This window comes from Sceloporus undulatus, chromosome 4 (genome assembly GCF_019175285.1).
Source record: "Sceloporus undulatus isolate JIND9_A2432 ecotype Alabama chromosome 4, SceUnd_v1.1, whole genome shotgun sequence".
Lineage (NCBI taxonomy): Eukaryota > Metazoa > Chordata > Lepidosauria > Squamata > Phrynosomatidae > Sceloporus > Sceloporus undulatus.
The window spans coordinates 197,482,491-197,495,267 of NC_056525.1; the positions used below are offsets into that span (position 1 = coordinate 197,482,491).

The 12,777-nt window shown below is 38.7% G+C and overlaps 1 protein-coding gene across 4 annotated transcripts in view; it reads right to left on the bottom strand.

Moving 5' to 3' along the window:
- The window catches only part of ST18 (ST18 C2H2C-type zinc finger transcription factor), a 193,764-nt gene that overhangs the window by 120,042 nt on the left and 60,945 nt on the right, over positions 1-12,777 (bottom strand). For 2 of the 4 annotated variants that reach the window (XM_042465617.1, XM_042465618.1), the window contains exon 2: positions 9,108-9,214. The exons of the other annotated variants lie outside the window; for them this stretch is intronic. The gene's annotated coding sequence lies outside the window, so the exon portion shown is untranslated. The remainder of the gene's footprint in view (positions 1-9,107; positions 9,215-12,777) is intronic. 4 annotated transcript variants of the gene reach the window in all.

The following is a 12,777-nucleotide window of genomic DNA, read 5'->3' on the forward strand; positions in this document are numbered from 1 at the left end:
GAGACCACCATTGTTTTAAAGGGGCTTGGGCGCTTTAAATGCGCAGACAGGCTTTCTTTTGCCGCTGCTTAGCGCTGTAGCTGCGCAGCTTCGCATCCGCCAGCCGGCAAAAGAAAAAAAAAGCCGCGGTTTGGGCCGCCCGTACGGAAGCTGCCTCTCTTTTTGCGGCGTCCTCCGAGGCGGCGGTTTGGAAACTCCGGGTCCGAAACGGACCCAGGTGAGGCGTCTTCACTGCCCCCCGTGTGGAAGCTCCAACACCTGAAGCACGCCCCCGGGGCGGGCCATCTGGAAGCTCCGCATTCAGCTGAATACACCTCCAAGACATCCTCCCCTGCCCGTCTGTAACCCACCAAAGATGACAAAGGAAGAGTTTCTGAGCAATGATAGCCATGCTCTGGATGGACCAGGGGTGTCACAAAAATCTTTTCCAGAGGTGAATAGACCTGGGTGTCACAAAAGTAATACAGAAAGAAAAAAGACTGATATATTCTCAAGGCAGAAAATAGCTGGAGGGTGGATCTCAATAGTCAAAGGAAAAATAATATGATTGAACAATGGGAGGGGACACAAATTTTGTGCACAATTACTTGAGATTATATTATTTTTGAATATGGAAAGTATACTAGACAAGAAGGTTTGAGAGGAGAGAGGAAAATTTGATCTTGTACATCTTGGGGAACCAAATGTCCAATAGAAATGTCACACAGAGAATGAGAGGTTCTGTGTCAGATGGGAAAGGGAGATTTGTGGGATAAGGATGTAGGGTCAGATTTTATCTGCATGTGGATGGGATTGAAAACCAAGAAGACATAGGTCAAAAACACACTGCAGAATTAATCCAGTTTGGACCACTTTAACTGCCCTGGCTCATTGCTAGGGAATCTTGGGAATTGTAGTTTATTGTGGCACCAGAGCTCTCTGACAGAGAAGGCTAAATGTCTCACAAAACTACAGTTCCCAGAAATCTCTAGCATTGAGCCTGGGCAGTTAAAGCTGTCTCAAACTGGATTATTTCTGCAGTGTGCTTTGGACCATAGCATGTAGGGAACAAAAATGGGGTGTCAAGACCATGGTGCTGTGAAATCCAAAGGTAATGGGGTTCTCCATTCCTGATGCATAAACCCAAGGAATTGAGTAAAGAGTGGCAAGATAAGGTTTGAAAGTCTGTGCCATGTTATGAAGAGAAAGAGAACATGTAACGTTGCAACTGTTTAAATATTTTCCATTGGATTAGAAGTAAAAAGTCCATGCAAGGACCCAGACTACAGCAGCTTCTTCAGTGTATCTCCTTCCTGTATTTTGTAGTATGGCTCACCACATTGTGTATTGTGTGAATATGTCACATACTGAGCATAACGTAAATGTAATATGTGAACTAGGGTCAAATTTCAGCCAGTTAACATCTTGCCACCTAAAAATCATTATGTAAATTCAAATACTATCTTGGCTGAAAGCAAATTTATCTAGATCTAAAAAAATCTAAATCAATTATTTGCACTATGTGTACCCAGTTTCTCAAGTTGCCTCATATACTTATATGACAGCTTCTCTGCATTCTTTCTACTTGGATAGAGGAGCAGTGAACCTCTGAAATACAAACAAGGTCTTCCGAGACACTACAAATGGATGGATTTGGAGCATTCAGTTTGTTTCCTTAACCCTCTCCTCACTAAAGTGTGGTTTGCTTGCTTTTTAAAGTGTACATCTTTTCTTCAGACATGTACTGAAAGATCTGCTTCCGTATTCTGAATTGTATTGTAGGACCACACAAAGAAGACAAACACTCCCCTTTCCAAGACTGAAGAAAAATTAACCAATGGAAAGATGAAACAACATTTGTGAGCCTCTCCATTTTTCCCAGCTAATTATTACAGAGGGTTACATGAGACACTGAACATATGGTACGTGACATATGACCTAAATAGCTCTTTATAGGAATAACAAGCAGTGAAATGGTTGAACAGACTTTTTAAAATGTTAAGCAAATACTTGAAAACCCTGTTTCTTCTGGTTTTATAATATGTAATTAAAAACTGGAATACACACACACACACATACACACACATGGTTCAATTTCCCACTTGGCCATGGAAAACCACTGGGTGATCTTGTGTGAGTCACATACTCTCAGCCCCAGAGAACCCTGTAATAGGTTTGTCTTAGGATCACCATAAGTCAGAAATGACTTGAAAGCACACAGCAACAACTACAACAACAATGAATGGTCAGACACAGGGTCTCATATTTTTATCTGCTTGATCTGTAGAAAATGGTTCACAACACAGCCAATTAAGTAGATGGTGTTTGATCGAGAAGAAACTAAAACTTCCCTGTTGTTGTTTGCTGCCATTCAAACCTCAGACTGGTTTGGTTGCAATGTGACTGCAATGGTAATGGGAAATGTGGCTGTATTCTCTGATGCTGAGTAGTGATTGAAGGCACTGACCTGCCATAGACTTATAATAGGGGAGCAGGTGTGGCAATGATGGACTTTAATTTCCTTTAATAAACCTTTTATGTGCCACACTTTTACTGCCATTCCATGCTCTCCAAGGTCCTGCACATAATAGGTTCATTACTTTTGATTACTATAGTCTATTGAGACAAACAACTCCAGAACACACTATATATTATGTTCAGTTAAACCAATACAGACTATTTATCCAGTGTGCATTATTTCACCTGCAACTCTGCTGACAAAATTAACAGCAGCTTCTGTGTGCTAAAACTATTTTTTAAAACACCCCACTGATACCCCATTGTTATCATTTCATAATAAATACTACCCCAATCACTGGACTTGTCTTTTAATTATGAACCCCCACAAAGGGGGGGGGCTGGGGCTGTCGCTTTTTAAACTGCAGTTACTTGGGTTTTATTTTTTTTCCCCATGAATATTTAAATACCACACAATGGGTGAAAAACCACCAGCCACATCAATATAGGTGATTTTTTTTCTATTGATTTTCTTTCTTTAGGAAAATCATTTGAATTTATGACAGATGTTTAAACAGATTAAGATTAAACTGGCAAGGCCTATTTAGTATGATGAACATAGCACTGTAAAAACATCATGATGGGCTGCGGGCGTCTGTTGCATATAAAGCAGTTCACTCACACAAAACCAAAAAAAGGGTATTCCCCCACCTCTTCAGGAAATGGAGTGTGTTCCATACGGCTGTGTGGTTTTCATGTAATGAAGTGGATCTTTTGCATCCCTGCTACACACTTGTCATTTGATAGATAAGGTTCCTTGATGGGACCTAACATCATTGTTTAACATTATTTTAAAACCTCCCTAAAAAGAAAGTCTCTGTAGAATAAGTGGGTGTAGTAGGGTCTAGGTGACACATCTACTTTTCATCATTATCCCACACAGAAAAAGGTTTTCTTTTTAATGTTAAACATATCATTTCATATATTTTTAAGAGGATCTGGATTTTCGATATGCAGTAGGCATTATCATAAGCCATCAGCCCAATAGAGTATTATTTCTAGCATCTACTCTCAGTCAGTAACCAGTGAAGGATAAATATTCTGTAGAGGCTGTTGACTTCAATTCTTAATGCTACCTATTTTTAGACTAAAGCTAAACATAGTGGAGTCAACTTCTTTGATTCCTTTGGTGAACTCAATGCCATATTGAAATTATTGAAAAGAAAGTGTAGTTTCTTTGCAACCCCAACTATAAATCTTACAAGGTAGTGTGATTTTTTAAAAATAATTTTTGTCCAGTTTTTACTGCAGTGTTCTGAGCATTAGATATGGCTCAAAATGGCTACAGTGGGACTATTGAGAAGCTTCACTGCTCAACTGGTCTAATACAGATAGTGCTACCATATGGATCACATGTGCTTGTTGGACACATGAGACATCCAATGATGTTTCTCCTTCACACACACACACCCCTCTTGCATGCATCTTTTAGATACTCGAGGACTCCAACCACAAACTGTCAGTGGCCCTGGCACTGTTTCTCCTGTCCTGGCATCAAAGGAACAGACTGACCATATTGGCCTCACCCCTACCATGTGATGGAGGCATCAAAATGGCAGCGCCCTGTACACAAGGGGGCTGCCATTTTGACGTGATGGACACTTAGCATCCACACGTCCCGGTGCCTTTGTGATGCCGCAAGTGCGGCATCACAAAGGAGCCAGAAGAAGAACCCACTTTTTGCGGGTTCTTTTTGTTTGGTGACAGAGCCGCGCGCACTGTGGCTCCCTCATGCAGCAAACCAGGGTGGTGGGAAACTGCCCTTTTTGGGCGGTCTGTATCCCATATCACATATATTTTGTTATTAGTTTAATGATATAAACTTTAATTATTAAAAGAAACTTCTCAGATTATTAAATATAATAAACCAAAAATTTGATAAATATAGTTGTGGAGGAAAATAGTATTTTGTTTTGGTTAGCTTTAAGAGAGAGAGAAAACTAACACTAATGCTTATATTTTAATTTTATGTAGCATTTTCAACATAATTCCAATTTCTAACTAAAGATTGTTATCTTAAGTACCCTTCCAGGGATGCATATTTCTCAAACACACATAAAATATATATTATGATTTAATCAAGACTTCCTCTGAGTATGTGTTCAAACAATAGAGCATTAGAGTTCATTTGACTAATGATTTTCATTTTAATAAGGCCTTCAAAGAGCTTTCTATTCACTGATGACAGGCAATATTTTATGACATCTTAAAATGAAAATACTATGCTTTGCCCTGAGTTTGTGGGAAGAGCCTTTGTAATGTTTGGAACTAATAATAACATATGCAGTTAAAGACATTTGGTACAATAAAGTGTGCACTATACCCTCTACTTCACCATCAAAACCTGCAAAAATTATTTAGGCACACGCGCACACACATGCATGAATAAATTTATGTGTCTTTCTTTCTGTCTGTTAGCTTATTATTATTTATGTGTTTGTGAGTGTAGGTCTATAGCCAATCACTCAATCACTTTTCCTAAGCAAGGGACTCACTGTATCTTAAAGAGAGACACAAATAAAACCACATATAGCTAAAAACATAGAAAATGTTATGATTAAAATAAAATAGAATGACAACCACATAAAATTCATTTTAAAACTTAAATTAGAAACAGTACAGCACTAAAAAGGAAAAACATTACAGTCGGCTTTTCGTATCCACAGATTCTTTATACACAGATTCAAGCATCCATGGGTTGAAAATATTCATATATATATATATATATATATATATATATATTCCAAAAAGCAAACCTTGATTTTGTTATTTTCTTTAAGCCACACCATTTTACTTTGCCATTGTATTTAATGGGACTTGAGCATCCATGGATTTTGGTATCCACAGGAGGTCCTGGAATCAAAACCCCAGTGGATACCAAGGGCCCACTGTATATAAAACAATCAGTTTCCAACACCTGGAATAAATATGTCGGAATAAATATGTCATCACTTGATGATGAACGAACAAGGAGGAACCCTGGCAAGCTTTCTTAGGAAGGGAATTCCTAAGAGATGGAACAGCTATGGAAAGTCCTGTCATCAAATGTGCTTGTGAAGGTAGTTGGACTGAGATAAGTGTCTTCCCAAAATATTTTAGAGTTTGGACAGGCTTATATGGGAAGACATGATCCTTCATATAGCCTCAACTTGATCTGTATGGACTTTATATGGCCAGCATTCTACAGGTAGCTGATGAAGCATAATGCACAACTGTTGCACAATGCAGTTCTGCTTGAATACCTTCTGGTCCTTCTGAACCAGAGCAGTAGTTGGCTGCAAATTTTCAGGTGGGCAATTAGAAGAAATGTCCAAAGTTCCCATCATGTAGGCACTGGTATGGCAGAGATCTTGGAAAGGGATATCTCTCCTCATCACCCAGTGTAAAAACTGCAGCCAGCTACTACTCTAGTGCCCATACTATATTGAGTGCTTTCCCATCAGGATACTACCTTCCTCATGGTGGCAGTTGTTACAAAGTGAACATCTCTTTCTTATTCCATAAAATGGCATACACCAGAGTAAACCCAGATTACATCTGTGTACATCACCAACAGGATTCCAGCCATATGTCTTGTTCTTAAACCTCTGTACTACATCCAGCTGGCATAGCTGAATATATTCAGACTCAATACCATTGGGTTTAATAATGTAGCAGTTATTCCCCAAGACATAAGATCTGACTGTATGTCCATATTTTCAACCACATACAGTGCACATATGGCCCCGCACAAGCACACAAGTAAAGCATGCAAATATATTGGAGTTTTCCATTCGAGCTGCCACTATAGTTATGTTGTAAAAGCATCTTCGTTTCACTTATTTTGACTGGGGGCACAGTACATGGCAGATGCACTTGTCAATCTTCTGCATCACCCTTTCAGACTCCAACCCCATCCCACTTGGAGATACTATTATATATGGAGTATGTTAATGTGCAACTCCAGATAGACAATCTGAAATGGGGATGTGGTATATAGAAAAGGATAGACTCCCTTGTCCTGGACTGCATCCTCAGTCCAAATCAATTCATTCTGTGACTGCAGATGTTCTCATGCATTCAGTATACATTCAATATATCATCAAGCTTGGACATCAGTCAAATGTGTGTCCTATCACCAATAAAATGCCTTGTGTGTGAGTTGACCTAAGAGGATGCAAATATTGTATCCATTGTTATTAATGTGGTAACCTATTCACCTATGCAAATGAGAGATAAGGTGGTGGTTTGAAACATTAAGAAGGAAGGCATCATCTCACATGAGTATCTCTGAATGATAATTCATTCATTCATGTAAATTGACTAATATGCTTAGATAAAAACCACTGAAACACTGTAATATTAGAATCTACATGATACATAAGCTTTGCAACCAATAACAAATTTGAAGCAAATAAATACATGTCTGACCTGGAGCCCTTTCACACTACACATTTATAGTATCATGATTGCATATTAATTGCCATGGCAACACAGGAAGCCATGGGATGCAGCTAGTAAATAATAAAAATTGAATCATAGTTCTATAACTGTGTATTGTAAAGGGTGCCTTCTGCTTTGAGGTCCTGCCCTTCCTGTTTGTTTTTCATTTACATGTGAAGTCATCACTTGATACTACAGCCAATATGTGATTTAGAGACATCAAAAAGAAGAAAATCATTAAGTTGGGGAGTAGTGCTGAAGAATGTTCCCTTAACTGGGGAAGGAAACATCTCCAAAGATAGACTCCAAGTACTAAATGTCTGCTACAGTCCAGCACATGTTCATAAAATATTGGTAAATGAATAAATTTTCAGAGGATATTATGCTGATATTGCAGAAAAAATGTGTTGGTAGGATTCAGGCTGCAGCATAAACAGACTTTATGAATTTACTGGATTATGGATATTTTTGACAACTTGTATACACCTTATTTGCAACCATGATGTCAATCTCATTGTCCTTAATAAATGCAAATCAAAAGGAAGTGATTGCAAGCAGAAAACGCTAAAGCCAATCAGCCAGAGTGCTTTAGAACTAGTGAAAGCAAGATAAATATTAAACTTCAAATCCTCCTCCCCATTCCCCAACCTTTGAGTGGACATGTTATTATATTGATATTCCAGTTGATGTTAAATCAATTCATAAGGCATAATGGTTTGATGGGGTGGACCATTCCTATAGTATCATATGTCCTAATAATGTCTAACTATTGAAGAGGAAAATAGTAGTTGTTGGGAGAACTACTTGTAGACTCTTATTTTCAATGCAAAGAAAGTAACTGAACAAAATAAAACATGGCTTCCGAAAAACTCAGTGCACATTTAAGGATTTGAGAAATCAATTAAAGCATTTTCCCTTTCTTTTAAACTCAAGTGGGTTATTCAGATATTGGTTATTTTCTTTAAAAATAAAAATGGCAAGAATAGAATTCAAAAGCAATATTTAATATCCTTTTCTGTGGTTTGATAAGTTTTTTCAGACACATTTTCCATTTTGTCATTATAGCTATTTCTTTCTCAAAATGAAAAATGAATGATGTTTATCTGACTGCTGTAGATGTGTTGCTATCCTCCCAAACTAAAATAAATAAGTTTAAACACTAAATCTAAATCTGAAAACAGATTCAATTTGAGACTACATACCGTGTAATCCATTCTTGGACACCATGATTACAGATGGCCAAATGCTATATATATATTTGAAGGAGTATTTTTTTCCAAAGAGGGAATCTAATATTTGAAAATGCACAACTGAGGAATAAACGTTAGACCAAAGACAAGCTTGGATGGTTCTGTAATGAGGATGATTTATTTTGATTCTCACTTCTGATTTCAGAGTTGTCACTGCTGTTGTATACCTCTTCCATGCAACTTTGCACAACTGGCAGTTCTGAATATAAACCAAAGCCATATGTTTATGTCCTTTTGCCAAACGATTACAGCAAATAGTTCTATTATTCCCTTAGGTAACTAATGTGTGCCAAGGATTTCTATTAGTCTGCTTTACCAAGGCATCAGAGGGTAAAGTCGCAGCTTTATGAAATGAGGAGGCAGGTGCCAGCTTTATATTTTCAGAACAAATATGTAGAAATATTACACCACATTAAAAGACAGGTCAATAGAAGCAAAAGCAGAATGTTAATTTTTCCAAAAAAAAAAAAACACCCCAAAAAAACCCTTTTTAAGTTTCATTCTATGAAAGACTATGTTTTCTAAATGGCACTTGGCATTAACTCCCTTTTAAAAAAGGATGGGGAAAAAGAGATTAGCTTTGTGATATGGAAATATATAAAGACAAAAAATGTTGTGATTCTTAGCAACCTTGTTGAATAAACTATGGTGAATGCACATCCTATTAAAGAAATATATCCTATAGTAAATAAAATTGATGTGTGCTAAAATATATTTTTAACTGTGAGAATTATAAGTTCATTTGAAAATACCATTGCCACATTCCCATTTTGGAATGACATAACACCGAAAGCATCAATCTGGTCTATCAAATACTGTTACACTGCAAATGAAGGTAAAGTTTGGAGGTCATAATGAGATTTTCAAATGTAACAGCAATGCGACAAATAACATCACATACTTTCCACTCAAAACTAAACACTGAATATATTCTCCCACCTTTGCTTGCTTCGGAGCACAATTATGTGCAAATTCCAAATGACCAAATCCGTCTCTTGGACCAAAATGTCTTGTCTGACTTAAGAGATAATCCCAAAATTCATTCTCTGCAAGAAAGAATGCAAAGTAAATGAGCAACTATAGATGAAGTAGGATGAAACTGGACTAAACTTCTTTTCTTCCCTTTTAGTTAGTAAGACTAGATATGATGAGTCTAACCTGTGCTTGTCAATGGGTAAACTTTTATTACCTTAAAGGAATTACGATTGTATCCAAATAAGGTGTGATTCTGCTCTTCTAAAGATATAATATGTTGTTTATGATACTGAGGAGAAGGACCTATCATATGACTCTGTATGGCAGATTACAAAAAATGTAAGATATGGAAAATAACATTTTTCTATCATAAATTGATAGCTAAATGCTTGCTACTAAATTTATACCTGCATGAATTTATCTGGAAGAGAACTGCACACATTTTAAGTAACAGTATATAGTTTTAGGTAGGATTACATTAGAGGACTTTACATAATATATTTATTGTGGGATATAGGCTGGAGCAGTGATAGCAAACCTTTTAAAGACTGAATGCCCAAACTCAAAGTGTTCCTGCACTAGCTGTCACCTGATGTTGGGGACTTCTGCAAGGATGGGACATCCAGGGGTGCAACTTCTGCTTGCTGGGGATGGGTCTTTCCTGGAAACAGTTGAAGGACCAGGAGGGCAGGGGCTTTGTGTGCCATTTCTGACATACGTGCCATAGGTTTGCCACCACAGGGCTAGAGCAACTTTTCTCAATATGGTAACCTCCAGATGTTTTGGACTTCACTTCCCATCACCACTCACCACCATATTAAATGCTGGGAGTTATATTCTAAAACATGGGTGAACAAAGGCCTTATACAAACAGGCAACAAGCACCATCCTGGGGCCAAAATTAGGGCTCGGGAGCACAGAGCAGCCACATGCTCCCGAGTTCTACCAAACCATAATGGCATGCCTCCATCTATACGGGGGCTGCCATGATGACATATGTGAAGCACAGCATCCAAATGGCACGGTGCTGCACGGATGTCATCAGAGTGCGCAAGGGCACCAATGGTAGCAGATTCTTTTTAGGGCTCCCAGAGGCTGCAGCATTTGGTTGCTGCAGCCTCCATGTGCGGTAGAAAGGGGCGGCGTCTCAGCACTCCTTTCTGCCTGTCTGTATCGGGCCTAAGTTGAGAAAACCTGGGCAGGAGGGCTAGCTGACAGAGACTCAAATACATGTTCAGCCATGGCCTCATTAAGCCCTCTTTATGTATCCTACCTCACAGGATTGTTTTGAAATTAAAAGTGGGAGGAAAACAATTTACAATGTACACCTTCCTGAGCTACTTGGATGAAAACTTTTTATAAATGAAATAAAGCATAGGCTGGAACCCAGTTCTAAAAACATATTCCAAAATATGTTTCTGAAACACTTCCAAATTCTCATTGCTTTTCAGGAAATACCATTTGTTCCTTGTCATGTATTAGTTGATGGGTAGTCAACCAGTGACTTTCAAATGTTTGGACCTACAACTCTTACTGTCCTCAACCATTGGCCATGCAATCTGGGTCTCATGGCAGTTGTAGTTCAGGCTGCCCATCCCACTAATGATATATGTTTAAATTAAGGCTGTAAGATAGTTGTCATCACCAAATCAAACAGAAACCTCAATGTAATAACACAGTTCATGGCAATACAAGACTCCCCCCCCCCCCATGCATTTGGCAGAGCTGAGGGAGTTATGCTGAACTGAAAACTAAGACTTTTCCCCCTGTGCATTTGACATCCTATTCAGAGAGTTCAATAGAGTGGTCCAACTTCAGGGGTGTAGCTATGGGGGTGAGAGGGCTGTAAACTTTTAGGCAACTTCTTCTTCTCCCTTAGCCCATAGCCGGTTTGATAGCTGACAATTTCTGTGTAACCTGAGGGCTACAGCAGTAGAAGGAGGAAGGGAAAGTTGTGGAAAAACAATACCCAGGATAGGTCTTAATTCCAGAAGAACTGGGAAAGTTAAATGAGAAAATATTAATTTTGGAACTTTATGATATATAATGTTGAAATTACATAATGAGTTTTATATATATATGAAATGAGAATTATGAAATGAGAACTGCAAGCCTGTAAATTTGTAAAATAATATACCCATAACATGCCAATTGGAAAAGCTGAACATTTTTCAATGAAAGCTGCACAGTTTTAAAAGAAAGCTGTGCAATTTCCTTTCATCTCAGGGAGGAAAAAATTCCCACACCTCCCAACAGCACAGAAAGAAAAATAGATGAATGTTTCTGCACACCAATCAGGACAGAGAAAATCAACAATTACCACCTATAGTTCAGGAATATAGCTGGGGGGGGGGGACAAAATGAGAGCATTGGCTACTCAAATATGAATTCTGCTGTCTAAATGAAATTTTCTGCCAGTACTCAAATGTCAAGCACCAGAGCATCACTAGGAGGATGCAGGGAAGGGTTAGGAATTGCATCAGGTGACATTTTGGGGGGATGACATCACTGCTCCTCAAATGTCTGCCTTTTTGCAGAAATGGGCTGAGGTATTCACCTTCATCCCTTTAAAATCCTGGAACTCGGCAGAAGAGAAGGAATGAGTGTGGTGAGGGTCAGTGGGTGAAAAAAGGAGAGGCCTCAGAGTTTTTTGTTTAAAGTTTTACTCCTTAAAAATTTTCTTTTAAAATATCACATCCTACCAATTTTTCACTTTAACTTCACGAAACTATGGTGGGTTACAGACTGCCGAAAAGCGGCGGTCTGCTGCTGCCACCGTTTGCAGCGTCTGGGAACCGCAGCAGCCAAACAGCTTGGTTCCCGGACGCTGCAAAGGAGTGCGAAAATCGCGCTCTTTCCTGGGCCCCGGATGTGACGCTGCGAGGCACTAGTTGCGCACTCACGGTGTCATATCTGGGGCGTGACGTGCAGACGCAGAGCATCTGCTAAGTAAAGATGGCGGCCCCCATGTGGAGGGGCGGCACCATCTCTTACGCGCTCTGAACATACTAGGGTTGGGGGCTGTGAGGAAGAGACGGCTCTTCCTAACCCTAGTACATTCTGAGCACATACTTTTATGCCCATCTGTAACGGGCCTATGTCAATCTAAATACATTTATGCTGTGCTTATGATACTGCAATTAGAAGATATACTCTTAATTTTGTTTAGTTGTTTATTTCACAACTATTGCTGTTATGTGCAGTGACATATGGAAATTATGGCTTATGAGTAACATTAGTACAAAAACATTACTAAGGATTCTGTATGGTGTAATATTAGAGAAGTGATGTCTACCATGGTAGAGAGTGACACTGAAAATCATTCATGTCTATATCTCTTACATTTGCTATGCTCTTATTCCCTTGGTAATTTTACCTGTCCCTTTTCTTTGGATGCTTAAATTATATTTCTAAATGCCCAACTGACATTTTAAGTTTCTGCTGTACTAGATATATGCAGGCTGAAACAAAATTTCATTGGGAGATATTCTTCCTGGGCTTCATTCCCCACACCACCGCCACCACTCTTTTTAGTCTGTGGCTATGGAACATATAAGGTAAGGAAAGAAGTGCTTGAACAACAAAAGTTTTCCAGGAAAACATGCAGTAAATTACCATGCTACACTCTTATAGT